Raw genomic sequence first — 12,553 nt, forward strand, 5'->3', positions numbered from 1 at the left:
CTATTGCTAACAATTTGTATTAAACTATATTTTAGCTGTACAACAACATTGAGAACAAACATTGAGATTTAAACTAAACGGTTTATTAAAGTAGTATTAACGTGTGTTTTCCTCGTGGTAATTTATTTCAGGATGAAGTTGCTAAGGAAAAACTCCATTCAGAGCATTTTGATCAAAATATGAAAGTATTTAGTTTGATGTATGTCATGTTAAAATGGTTGCATACTTTTTATAATATAATAAAACATACTTTTTATATCACATAGTAATAGTAAAAGAGTGGATGTGATCTTGATCGAGGATGACGGGTTCGATCCCAAAACTATCCACACAAGTTAGTGGGATATTTGAAAACTTTTCTTTGTTGCTGCATTTAAAACCTCTTTGGCGTAGCCACTATAAAATGGTAGTACATAATAAGCTCTCATAATTAGAGTAAAAAGTAAGTAACAAAAACACAACGAATATACGCGCTACAATAAAAATTTGGAGATAAAAAAAAGGCTTAGTTTTATTGGATGTACGTTTTAGCGCTCAATTACAGACAGCCCCAGTGGAATTGTAAATTAAAGAATCGAAACAAAGCAAATTTCTTGTGGGGAAGCTTGTTGTAGCGTCTCTAGAGAATTTAGCCTTTATCTTTCTCACAAAGAAGTAAATTGATTCTTTTAACTATATGGCTTGAAAAACTTTTGTTTTGGGACTTTCATTCGAGTCTGTAATTACCTAATGCAAACTGTCATAAAAGTTGAAGTACATTCAAAATTCAATTTATTACATTGCAAATAATTTAAGGCTGCCGGTTGTAAATCTTATTTTTTTATTTAAATTCAATATTTGATTATATTCGGGTGGATAAAATACCCTTAATGATGTTTAAAAAATAATACTTCTACAACCGTTGATATGGGACGTTTCACTGTGTCTTAAAGAGTAAAATGTGGCCTAAATTGTTATAGTTTTAGTAGATAAAATTTTTATTATGCAATTATTCTTAACAATAATATACTAAATGGTGAACACGGCAAATTGATAATTGATTTATGTTGTTAATGACTGCTACTAGTTAGTCCGATAAACAAAATTATGTGAATATTGTAGGAAAAGAATTAGCAACTGTTTACCTAGCCAACGTTATCACACAAGACGTAGATTCGAACATTCGAGATACACCTACTCTTGATTGCAAAACTGTTGGAAACCTTAAGGGGAGCAGTGTGCGAAAATACCCAAAAAATGAATTTTTAATAAATGATGACAAAATATTGTGTATTTTGTGCTGTTTAAGAAAATAGGCCTATATAACACTTCATACTTTGGATATTTTTTATATAAGAAGGAATCATTAATTCTGCATTAAGATACATTAAGGAAACTACCCATTTTCCCGGGTTTTCCTGATTTACTAAGCTTGTAATAGTCTAATCTGAAATCAAACTGCATATTTGCATTTAGGAAAAACAACTGAACAATTTGAGTACCCATAGTCTAATATTGTATATAAAAATAATTTTCCCGGATTTTTGAAAGAGGGCCTTTCTGGATTCTCTTGAGCCTGCCCTTCAAGGGTTCAAATGTGAATATCCGAAAGATAGTTTTTATAACTTTAGGTACCATTCTAAAGAAAACTACTTAACTCATCAAGCCCAAATTTGACACAAAACTTCCTGTTACCATGGTGAATAGTTTCATGCATTTTTAGAATGTTACCATCAATTTTACTTTAAAAATAAATTGTTTATTATAAAAAAAAACACAATAAAAATTAGTATTTTTATATTTTTTTATTTTTAAAACTAGACCTAATTTCTTGTTTATATAGCATGAAATCATAGAAAACAATCTAAGTAATGTATATAAAAAAAATTAAGTCAATATCTCTAACGGGTTTTAAAATAAATGTACCTATCTAATCACATGTTTTCCCATAAGAATAACATGGGAGTGGTATTCGCGCACTGCTTATAGAAGACTGCTTAAAAGAAACTTTAAAACCTTGTATTATGACAATTAGCAGAATTGTAAAAATCTATTTATTACTTTCAACAAAGCTAGATGATTTGCTTAAGCAAAATAATTATCAAATTTAAGTGGTTGTAAGACTAAAATTAATAAATGTAGAAGAATTATGGAAAGAAGATGCATATCGCGGAAGGAGGGTTAGTTAAGTGCTACTTTCTTCCCAGCCAAATTGAGTTTGATTTCTTCTCGCCGGAATGGAAGAACATTCCTCCAGTCTCGCAATAACTTATCCTTGGCTACCATCACTTTTAAATGTTTATGATTGCCTTTCACGTAAAGATAATCATTGATCCTTTTTACGGGGAATACTTCGATAAATCTCCTTGTAACCAACCAGTGGCGCTGATGAAATCAGACGGAATTAAAACTACGTTTAGCAATTGTATGGCGAAGATTTTAATTTTGCAGAATATTAAACGCAAATCACTAAAAGATTTTTCATTACGTTATTTTTAAGTTGATGTATTCTAGGTACATCAGCTCAGCAGGCATTACAATATTACATTTTTATCTTACATAAAAATTTTAAATGTAAACTTATTTAGTTAGAGTTATAAACGATGGACGTGATGAAAATTGGCAATTTCCACGTTTTTAGAGTAAACATTTGAAAATGGTTTTTTAAACAATTTAAAACCCCCATAACACCCCATTCCCATAACCTGATTTTGCTGGTTCGCAAACTCATTCTATTTTATCCTGTCTTACATGTTCAAGCAAAATTTCACCAAAATTGAACTGAAATTACGTGATTTATCGTGTTAGTATTAATATACAGACTGTCCCAAAAGTCCCGGACTGGTTTATTATATTTTAAACTACAACAGATAAATCAATAAGATGTTTCACATCAACACCACACCTAAAAATCTACTTTTTTAAGGAACTATACATTTTCTGTCATACCATGGGGACGTCCCGCAAGGAGTCAGAAGGAAATCTTAAATAGAAGCATAGGTTGATATGCACATCAAATTAAAGACCTTTACTAACAGAATAAAATGCCGTAAATTTGAACTCAAACGGATAACTGAATAAAAAATGGCAGTCGTTCAAAGATTTCTCGAATCCGCCATTTTGAATCTTTTAATGACTGCCATTTTTTACTCAGGCGTTCTTTTAAGCTTGAATTTACGGCATTGTAATCTACTAGTAAATACCTTTAATTTGATGTGCATATCGACCTATGCTTACGTTAACAATTTTCTTCCGATTCCTAGGGTTGTGCCCCCCGAGGAGTAAGCGTAAAATAGCAATGCAAATTAAATGAATCTTTGAACCACTGTTCATTCTTGACTTGGTTGCCCGTTTGAGTTCAAATTTGCGGCATTATATTCTGCTAGTAAATACCTTTAATTTCATGTACATGTCAACCTATGCTTCTATTTAAGATTTCCTTCTGACTCCTTGCAGGACGTCCCCATGATGTGACAGAAAATTGATATTTCCTTAAAAAAGTATATTTTTAGGTGTGGTGTTGATGTACCAAATTGTATTGATTTATTTGTTGTCGTTTGGAAAATATTAAACCGGTCCGGGACTTTTGGGACAGTCAGTATAATATATTCGTAATATATATATATATATATATATACATACATTTTAACGTATAATATTTTTGGTTTTAGGGACACTAAGATGACTAGTAAATCGGTCCCGGGTCTTGGTCTTACCACCCCATCTACGGTAATAGCTACTTTCCTGTATGGAAATTAGTTAAAATGGGCGTAGCGTATGCGAGCTACCAACAGATTGCGCTGGTGTTATTTTCTCATTTATATCGAATATGTAAACTTCTTAACCAAGGCAAATTGAAAGTATAACTCAATTTAAACCATACCATCTATTGTATCTAATCAAAATGTAGTACCATCAAATGGAAATGAAAAGGTACAGCTGCGCTTTCTGTGAGTGGTTTATTTAATAATGTTCTATAATAAAATCGGCATGTTCTGGTCCATATAGATGCTTACGTTAGTACCTTAAAGTCAAAGACTCTCGGAGGCAAATAGTATTATCAGTTTATTACTATTAGGACTCATTATAACAGCTACAAAATATATAAATTTATGATAGCAAAGTAAAGTGAACGTGGTAGAAAAATTGATCTTTGAAATCTATTCAAACATACAAATAATCTACAGTGTAAGAAAGTTTGTCCTGAGGCTTCTCCAAGATTATTTAGCGTCTAGTCTAACGAAACTTGGAATTAGGTCTAGACTCAACAGTCGCCTGTTGATTAGAAGAATAGAAATACTTCTTGCTGGCGGCGCTTTGGTGGGGGGGGGAGGGTGGAATTCGGGGGAGAGGGGAATCTTCTCAGAAGCATTGGTCTTTCTCTGAGTTTCCGTTTAAATATCGTAAAAGCGAAACAAAAACTTTATTCTTAAACCTAAATATTTCCTTTCGAGATATTTTTGTAGAGAAGACTTAAAATTATAATTTTAAGATTTTCAAATAACCTTTACCATTAATTGTTTTATAATTTCATTATAAAATGCCGATTATTTGTGAAGAAATGGCTTTATTTCGTTTCATTTCGTTCATATTTTAAGATTTTAATAATCCTATAAATTCTAGATTATACGTGATTTGTTAAGATAGATATCGCCAACTAAAAAGCTTGGTACAGAATTAATAAATACATGTTTGTATAAATATTTAATTAGTTCAATAAAACATGTACAGAAAAAATAGCGATAACTTTGATTTATAGCTTACATTTTAGCAAATAGTTGTTTCGTGAGTTAATTTTTAAATTAAGTCAGCAAACTGTAATATCATCAAACTATGATTATCTTTTTACAAAATATTCCCATTTACACATGATTTTAGTAGTATTTGTTTTTGTAAAACTAGTTATATAATCATAAACATGTTTCAATTAGAATCGTTAGTACAAGAAACTGGATGAAACCCAATAATTCAGCAGAATATTTTCGGCACAAAACATACCTAAAGCATAAGGGGCTTAGAGGAAGATCGGTATGTACTTTGAACTAATTTTTACCAACTGCCATTCTAATTGTAAACTAGGTGCTAGTTCGATTGTGTTTACGGGTCCATTCATTTCAAAAGTGTTTTCCATCATTCTATATATTCCATTTTATATTTGGTATTGTTTCACTGAATGATTTGAAATATTATTGATAAATGAAATTTTACTATCTCATCACAACGATTAGGTGTATTCAACGTTACCTTTGGTAGTAACCAAGATAAACCAAACAACCAAAAATGTTGCTTCTTTGTAAAGAAAATGCTCTATTTATTAGAGTATTATTCAAGTTGAAACCTCAGAAAGATGATCCTTAGAATTAAATAGGAAGACATAGACCTGATGTTGTATAATAAATAGATTAATAAATATAAACAAATTAACAGCCAACGTATTTCTGATAAATAATGGGTTTTCAGCTTTTGTCGAACAACTATTCTTATTTAAATTGGTTCAGGCTAAAAACCTAAAAATATTACGTTGAGAACTTCATAAAATAAGAGAGGTTTTATATAAAAAACATCCAACAATATCTTTAGAGACAAACATGCTGTTTCAGTACAGCCTTAAGTAAGGCTCTGAATCAATGCACTGTGATGTCAAAGTACCACTTATTGTTCTCATAGCCTGATGTACGTTAACATATCTTCAAAACGCACCCTATACAGCGAAATGAGAAAAACCTTGAACGATAATTTATTTCTACAAAAACATCCCAGTTTAGAGCACTGCCTGGATGTTCCAAACGTGGGATGAATGTTTTTCCTCTTCTATTGTTTATGTTACGTTAATCATTTAAGAATCATAAGCGATTACAGATTAATCTGCTCATTTAATTTTCTCGATCAATTAATACTAATTCATGTTCAGATATTTTAATAATGATCATCATCATTATTTATACTGAAATAATAAGTTTAAGTTGAGTTTGTTTATGCTACACGATTAAAATCCTCAATTTCAATAGTCTTTAGACATTAAAAATTAGATATTTTGACCTTAAAACCCTTTAAACATTCATTCCTTGAGTAAATTCAACCCAAAAACTAATCGAAAACATCTTAAGTAGATACATATACATGTAAAAATCAGAAAAAAATAATGCTAAATTACTTAAACCAAATGGTGGGTACTTCAACAAATAGTGTGCAGCAGAGCTTCTCAATGATTTTGTTTGGACCAATTCCCCCCCAAAAAACATCTCATGACATGAGTGGACTGTATTGGGAATCCAGCGACTTGAGGGTTTGACATAAAGACTCAATATGGGGTCAATACATTTATTTTACTCTACTTTTGAACATTTGGGCAAATTTACATCATTATTCTTATTTTAATGAAGTATTTTGAATCTATTAAATATCGTTAAACTGGCCGGATTAGTATATTATTTACAAATTTTCGTGTTATGCTTGAGGCCTTGGAAAAGAAAAGAAATGGGAAGTGACCACATAGTCTTTAAATTTGTCTGAATGTGAAAAGGAAAAATTGTTAATTGTTCACTTGAGAAATGAACTGGAGAGATCTTACCCACTTTCACATGTTGAATTTATGGACAATTGACAGCATAAAAAGAGAAAACACTATTTTGAATTTACTTTTAATTTGAATGATACAATAGGGAAGAACTCTATACATGTTGCTTGCATCAAGTCAAGTATTGATTGAAAAAGAGAAAGAAAAAGTGGATATACCTCCCCAGATAAAGTAGTTATAAAGTCTTCCACTTGAAGGCAGCACTAATCAACACACTGAACCACACAAAATAGTTTGCTAATTTCCCACTAGTATTCAGGACGGATAGGTCTTAAGGATAGCCCAAACTGATTTTGTTACTGTTATGTTTAGCAAAATAATTTTAGAAAAAGTTGTGTGGCCATAACTTGCATAAAAATAACTTCTTTTAGTTTGCTGTATTTGTTAGCATTTGTTAAAGTCTTGCATAACTGTATACGACCATGATGTATTTGATTAAATAAGGCTATTAGCCTACAATGGATTCATTTCTTGGAAAATTCTTTGGAAGACTGAAAACTACAACATATTTGAAAAGTTAAAATGGAAAATTCTGTGTTTTCTGATTGTATGGATGGGGAAGGTTTATTGATATTTTTACGAAAAAACCAACAGTTTAACTCATCGAAATTGCAATATGACAATCATAAAAACGTGTACTTAGACAAATCATATTTTAAATATTACATGAGGAAATGATTATTTTGAATGATAGGGGTTCTCAGAAGTTACATACACTCTGGCCTAGTACCAGTAATGGCTGCACTATCTACCTTTGCTTATCCTTCTGCTCGAATAAGCACAAAACGATGTTCAGCCAATGAGCCCAAAAGGAACCATCAAACCATCAATGTTCTTGTTTGTTGCTCATCCAAGCATGTCTACCGGGGTAAGGCATTCTTGTTTCTATCGATAGTTAGTTATTGTACATAAATTTAACTAAGGATGTTACAAGTGGCTTTACTGGACCGAGGTAACTACTTTAGTTAGATACTTCAAGTTCAGTATTTTTGGATATGTTTTTATACACTGGGGTTACTTTTGTATAAACCCTATTAAATTTAAAAATGTTTAGATATTTTAAAGTTAACATTTTAACATACGAGAAATTGCATCATGGTATATAAAAATAACATCTTGAGAGTTAATAAAAATCACTATTATATTTAATATGAGTTGGGGGTAAATTTATCCTACCTATATTTATTGTTTGACAATTTCTACCTAGTCTACCCTAGCTGGGAATGCTATTTTTTAAGCATTCTTAGGCACTCATATGACAAAATAACTGCACATTTACATTAAAATACCTGCATAACTAAATGAAGTATATATTTAATAAATAAAATTATCATGTCACTGTGTATTTTTTTTAACTCCTCCAAATCGGCTTGAAATTTTTTTATGAAACTTTGTGTGTATATTTAACAAATAAGAGAATAGGACGATTTTTTTTTAATTTTTACCATAGAGCTCTACCCCATTGGCGTTTAAAGTTCCCATTGATTTCATCAATGTGTAGTAAGTTACACCAAACCACTGTTTATCACGGATTATATCTAAACCTACTTGAAAGGCATATAAGGCAGATTATAATGTCATTGAACAGCTGTTAGTAATAGTATTAATATAACTCAGATAAAGCTGCCCCTGATGCACGTTATGCTATACATTCTGGACATAGCCGATCATTTTTGCATTGAGTATTTCTATTTAATCTATTTGTATGTTTATTACATGCCAGCAAGACCCAGAGGATCTAATTTGGGCTGTAAAATGGCTCATTCAATAAAAAATATAAAAAACATAAAAAACAGACTAACAAATTCAACAGCATAATGTACACGTGCGTGGGAACATGACACAGTTCGTATATTCGATGCATCTGTTGTTGACGAGACGACGTTGCCAGAATAATGATTGGCGACTGTACAGCTACGCTAGAAATCGTGATTCGAAGAAGAAACAATACTTGAGTTCATTGGAGATATGCACTTATATTATGGAATTTACAAATGGATATTTAATAAATAAAAAAACAAATTAATCAGGAGCCAAAAAATGAGAATGTGAGCTAGGACGATTATTAAGCATATCGTCTGATGATTAGACTGGATCGAGTCAACGTCATTTAACTGTACCACAATCTTTGCCATTAGTTCATGGTCAAAAGGTACGTAACGATAGAGAGCAACTTCCATACTTACGATACAATGAATAGAAGCTGCGTGCCCTTATTTAGTTCATATATCACATCCCAAAACTCTTACATAAGTTAAAAATATTTCATTCATCAAAATACTCACCAAAATATGTAAATATGTATGTAGAAAAGCTATGTGTTAATTTTACTACAAAAATGTTATCTATAAATAATCTATATGGCGAAACAACGGTTTTCGGCTCGGCTAGTATTTTATAAAGAGTTATCTAGTGCAAAACACAAATATTTTGGTTTATAGTGCTATTTTGATTGAGTGCGTAAACTGTTTTAAATACATTTTAGATCAGAGAAGATTTGATATTCTACAGTCTTGTATTTTCTATGTTGTATTTACTTACTGGATTAATGCTCTTTAAGCCGCTAAGTTTATCGTTAGATAATACATTGGCCAATTTTAAAGATTCAACCATAAAATATTAGAGTAAACAATTCTCAATTTCAAATGATAAAAATACCGATATTCATTAATAACCTTTGTTATTTAAAATTACACAAATGTAGAGAAAATAGTATTTAGTAAGCTGCTCAACAGTTTCATTTCGGCCCCAGTTTCAGAAATTTTACAAAGTTTTATGAGAAATAATTTTGTAAATTAAACAATAAATTTAAAAAAGAAGCATTTGTTTAAGTTAACTGAGATTATAGAGCAACAAGTATAGATAAAATTATTTAATATCAGTTAAGTGTTTTCAAGTTCTATCTACAAAGGTATCCAAAGAAGTAAGCTGAGTGGGGGCCAGATTATACCGGGTCAATGTTGGATGTAAACATTTTCAGAACGGTAGACAATTAATACAGTTCAACTTGAGTGCTTTATAGGTGAGTACATTCGTGGAGATTCAAGTGGAGGGGTGAACAATAGATAAATATAAACTTTTGTAGGATGCCTTACTAATTTAGTTTTCAGTATAAAGTCATATAATTAAACTTTACAAAAAATTCCATGTATATAACATTTAAATAAATACAATCAAATATCATTTAAAACACGTCTCAATCTTTCAATAAAGCTTTTTAGCTTATTTTCAAGAATATTCAAGATGCACTTATAAGGTTGTACAACACAAGGCACAGAAAATACTTTAACACTGAGCATCACTGATGTTGGAGGGTAAAAATGATTGATAGCCTGCCAGAAAACCGTCAAGGCACCAAACTGACACCGTTATAAATGAAAATGGGATCCTTGTACATTATTTTAATAAACATCATAAGACCTGGTCGTCTATAGCTTAAGTAATTGAATTTGAAATACATGTTGTTAAAACATAATCCTTGCATTATTTAAAGGGAAGATAGCGTTGACAATAATAAACTTGTAGAAATACCACATAAAACTTACTTACTGTATACACCATAAATATTTGAAAGCATAAACATACTCGAACTAGTTCAATCTTACGAAATAAAATGTATGCTGTTGGGACTATAAAAGAGTCTCAAATCTTAATAAGCTGAGAGTGAGTCTTAAACAAGAGACAAGTAGCAGTAGCAAGAAAAGTTCCCAGATGGCTGTAAACTTTTGAATAGTTTAGCGTGTAAGCTTCAAACTTCCTCTCAACTTTGTTTATATAAGTGGGCTTTCTGTAAATTGATAGGAGTTTTTGTCATCCGAGTGAAATATTGCGTAGGTAATTTGTTCCGCTAGAGAGTGGCTAACAACATCATAAAGATGGTTTTATCCGAGTCGATTAAATTAAAAACATGCCGTACAACTTTTAGATATTACCATAGTACGAGTTTGTAAAATGGACTTCAACAATATGGTGAAATCGTAGTAAAACTGGATACATTTATTTAAAGTTGTTGAAATAAAGAATCTGATAGCATATTAGCAACTGTAAGAAAGATCATATTTTACATACATTTAGTAAAAACAGCATACACTTTTTATGTTATTTTCTTGCTAGTAATATTTCTACGACTAAATACGCTACACAACCGAAAAACTATGTCTCCCTTTGTTTTTAAACCATCCTACAGCTGAATATTAGTTTTAGTCGAGAAGCACTAGTGTTCAAAATTACATTGAAAGTTAGGTACATTTAAGGTATTAAAAGTCTTTCAGAAAAGTATTGGGTTCTGTTGGAAATACTACGATGTCTCTGTTCTCATGTTAGTCATCTTAGAATTGTTATTGGTTTGCTAAGACTACGAAGAATGTAGTCTAAATCTGAATGGTTTTAAGTGGTTTCGCCATATATATACTAGCAAAGTACCCGTCCTTCGTACGGGGTTGCGATATAAGTATAAAATGCATATTGCAGTGTTATACTCAAGCTTTGCGTTTGCAATGGGGAATGACACAGTTTGATAAAATATGCTTCTTTAAATCTACGATATGCTATAGTATAACACATCTACCATAGGCTAATGCTCTACCATTACACCTAAACAATAGAGAAAAATAAATTGCCAAACAATCGCACAATGCTATTTATTAAATTAAAAACAATCAAAACTGTAAACAATCCTACTTTGACAGTTCTCATTGTGTATCACAGCTTCTTGTTGCTGCTTAGTTCAAATTATCTGTTGCCATAAATGAAAAGAAAAATAGTGCTGAACCCTGCTGGGAAACCTTATAACTTGTTATAATTGCTATGATTGCCTATCATAGAAGCAACTTATTTAGTTGAAAAAGCTGACTAAATAATGATATTCCATTTAATTATGAATACTCATAAGGTTAACATGGGGAACTACAGAGCCACTGGGGCGGAGCCCGAAAGGATTTTCAACATAAGAATAGGCGGTACTTACGTATTATACGGAGGCCACTTATTTTACAGCGCGCTGCGGTGGTTAGGTTAGGTTGGGTTATCATAAGTTTTTATGACTCATCTCGTATAGTTCGATTCATAACGAAACTAGGAAAGTTCTACAAACATATTTATGATAACCCAACTTAACCCAACCGCCGCAGCGCGCTGTAAAATAAGTGGCCTCCGTATAATACGTAAGTACCGAATAGGCCTCGGGAATGTAAGCTATCATCTTGCCAAATTTCAGCTCAATAGGTCCAGTAGTGATTGAACTTCAAACAAACAAACAAACGATCACACAAACTTTCACATTTATAATATTAGTAAGATAAAAGTTTTAGTTTTAGGAATAATTATGAGTTTTGATTTACTAATTTATTGGCTATCAAGGACTTCGAAAACACCCATGTTTTTATACTGTCTCAATTGTTATACAAATGCAAGTTTTTAAATAATTCTGAAAATGGGTTCTTTATATTTCTGTTATATATAATGGTTTCTATATAGGCTATATATATACAAAAAGTGTTAAAAAAGGTGGGTATTTTTTTTTACATTAATATTTTCATCTTCGAAGTTTTATAACCGATCTTTATGAAACTTGATATGTATGTTAAGGTAGAATAGACAAATATCAGGAAAAATTGTTCTTGATTCAACATAAAGTGTCAAAATGTCGGCCATTTTAATTTATCAAAGTTAAATTACTCAAATATGGCTGATTTGATGAACAAATGTCAGAAACACTTCTATTTAGCATTTTTAATTCCCTATCAATCGATACCAAGTTCAAAAAGATCGAATATGAAATTGCGAATATTACGAAACCTGTCTAGCTTTTCTGTCTTATTCTACCTCATCTTACAACTAAAAATCGTAATATTTCACATATTTATAATTCAATATTTTTGAACTTGGTATCGTTTGATAGGGAATTCAAAATTCCAAATGAAGGTGCCCTTGACCTTTTCTCATAAAATCAGCCATTTTTGAGTAATTCAAGTTTGAAAATTTAAAATTGACCGCCAT

The 12,553-nt window shown here is 31.1% G+C and overlaps 1 protein-coding gene across 9 annotated transcripts in view; it reads right to left on the reverse strand.

Moving 5' to 3' along the window:
- Positions 1–12,553, reverse strand: part of LOC128984528 (synaptotagmin-7-like) — an 831,102-nt gene that overhangs the window by 99,430 nt on the left and 719,119 nt on the right. The gene's annotated exons all lie outside the window — the stretch shown is intronic.

This window comes from Macrosteles quadrilineatus, unplaced genomic scaffold (assembly GCF_028750875.1).
Source record: "Macrosteles quadrilineatus isolate MER2022 unplaced genomic scaffold, UCM_ALF_1.0 Scaffold_1__1_contigs__length_201487025, whole genome shotgun sequence".
NCBI classification, from domain to species: domain Eukaryota; kingdom Metazoa; phylum Arthropoda; class Insecta; order Hemiptera; family Cicadellidae; genus Macrosteles; species Macrosteles quadrilineatus.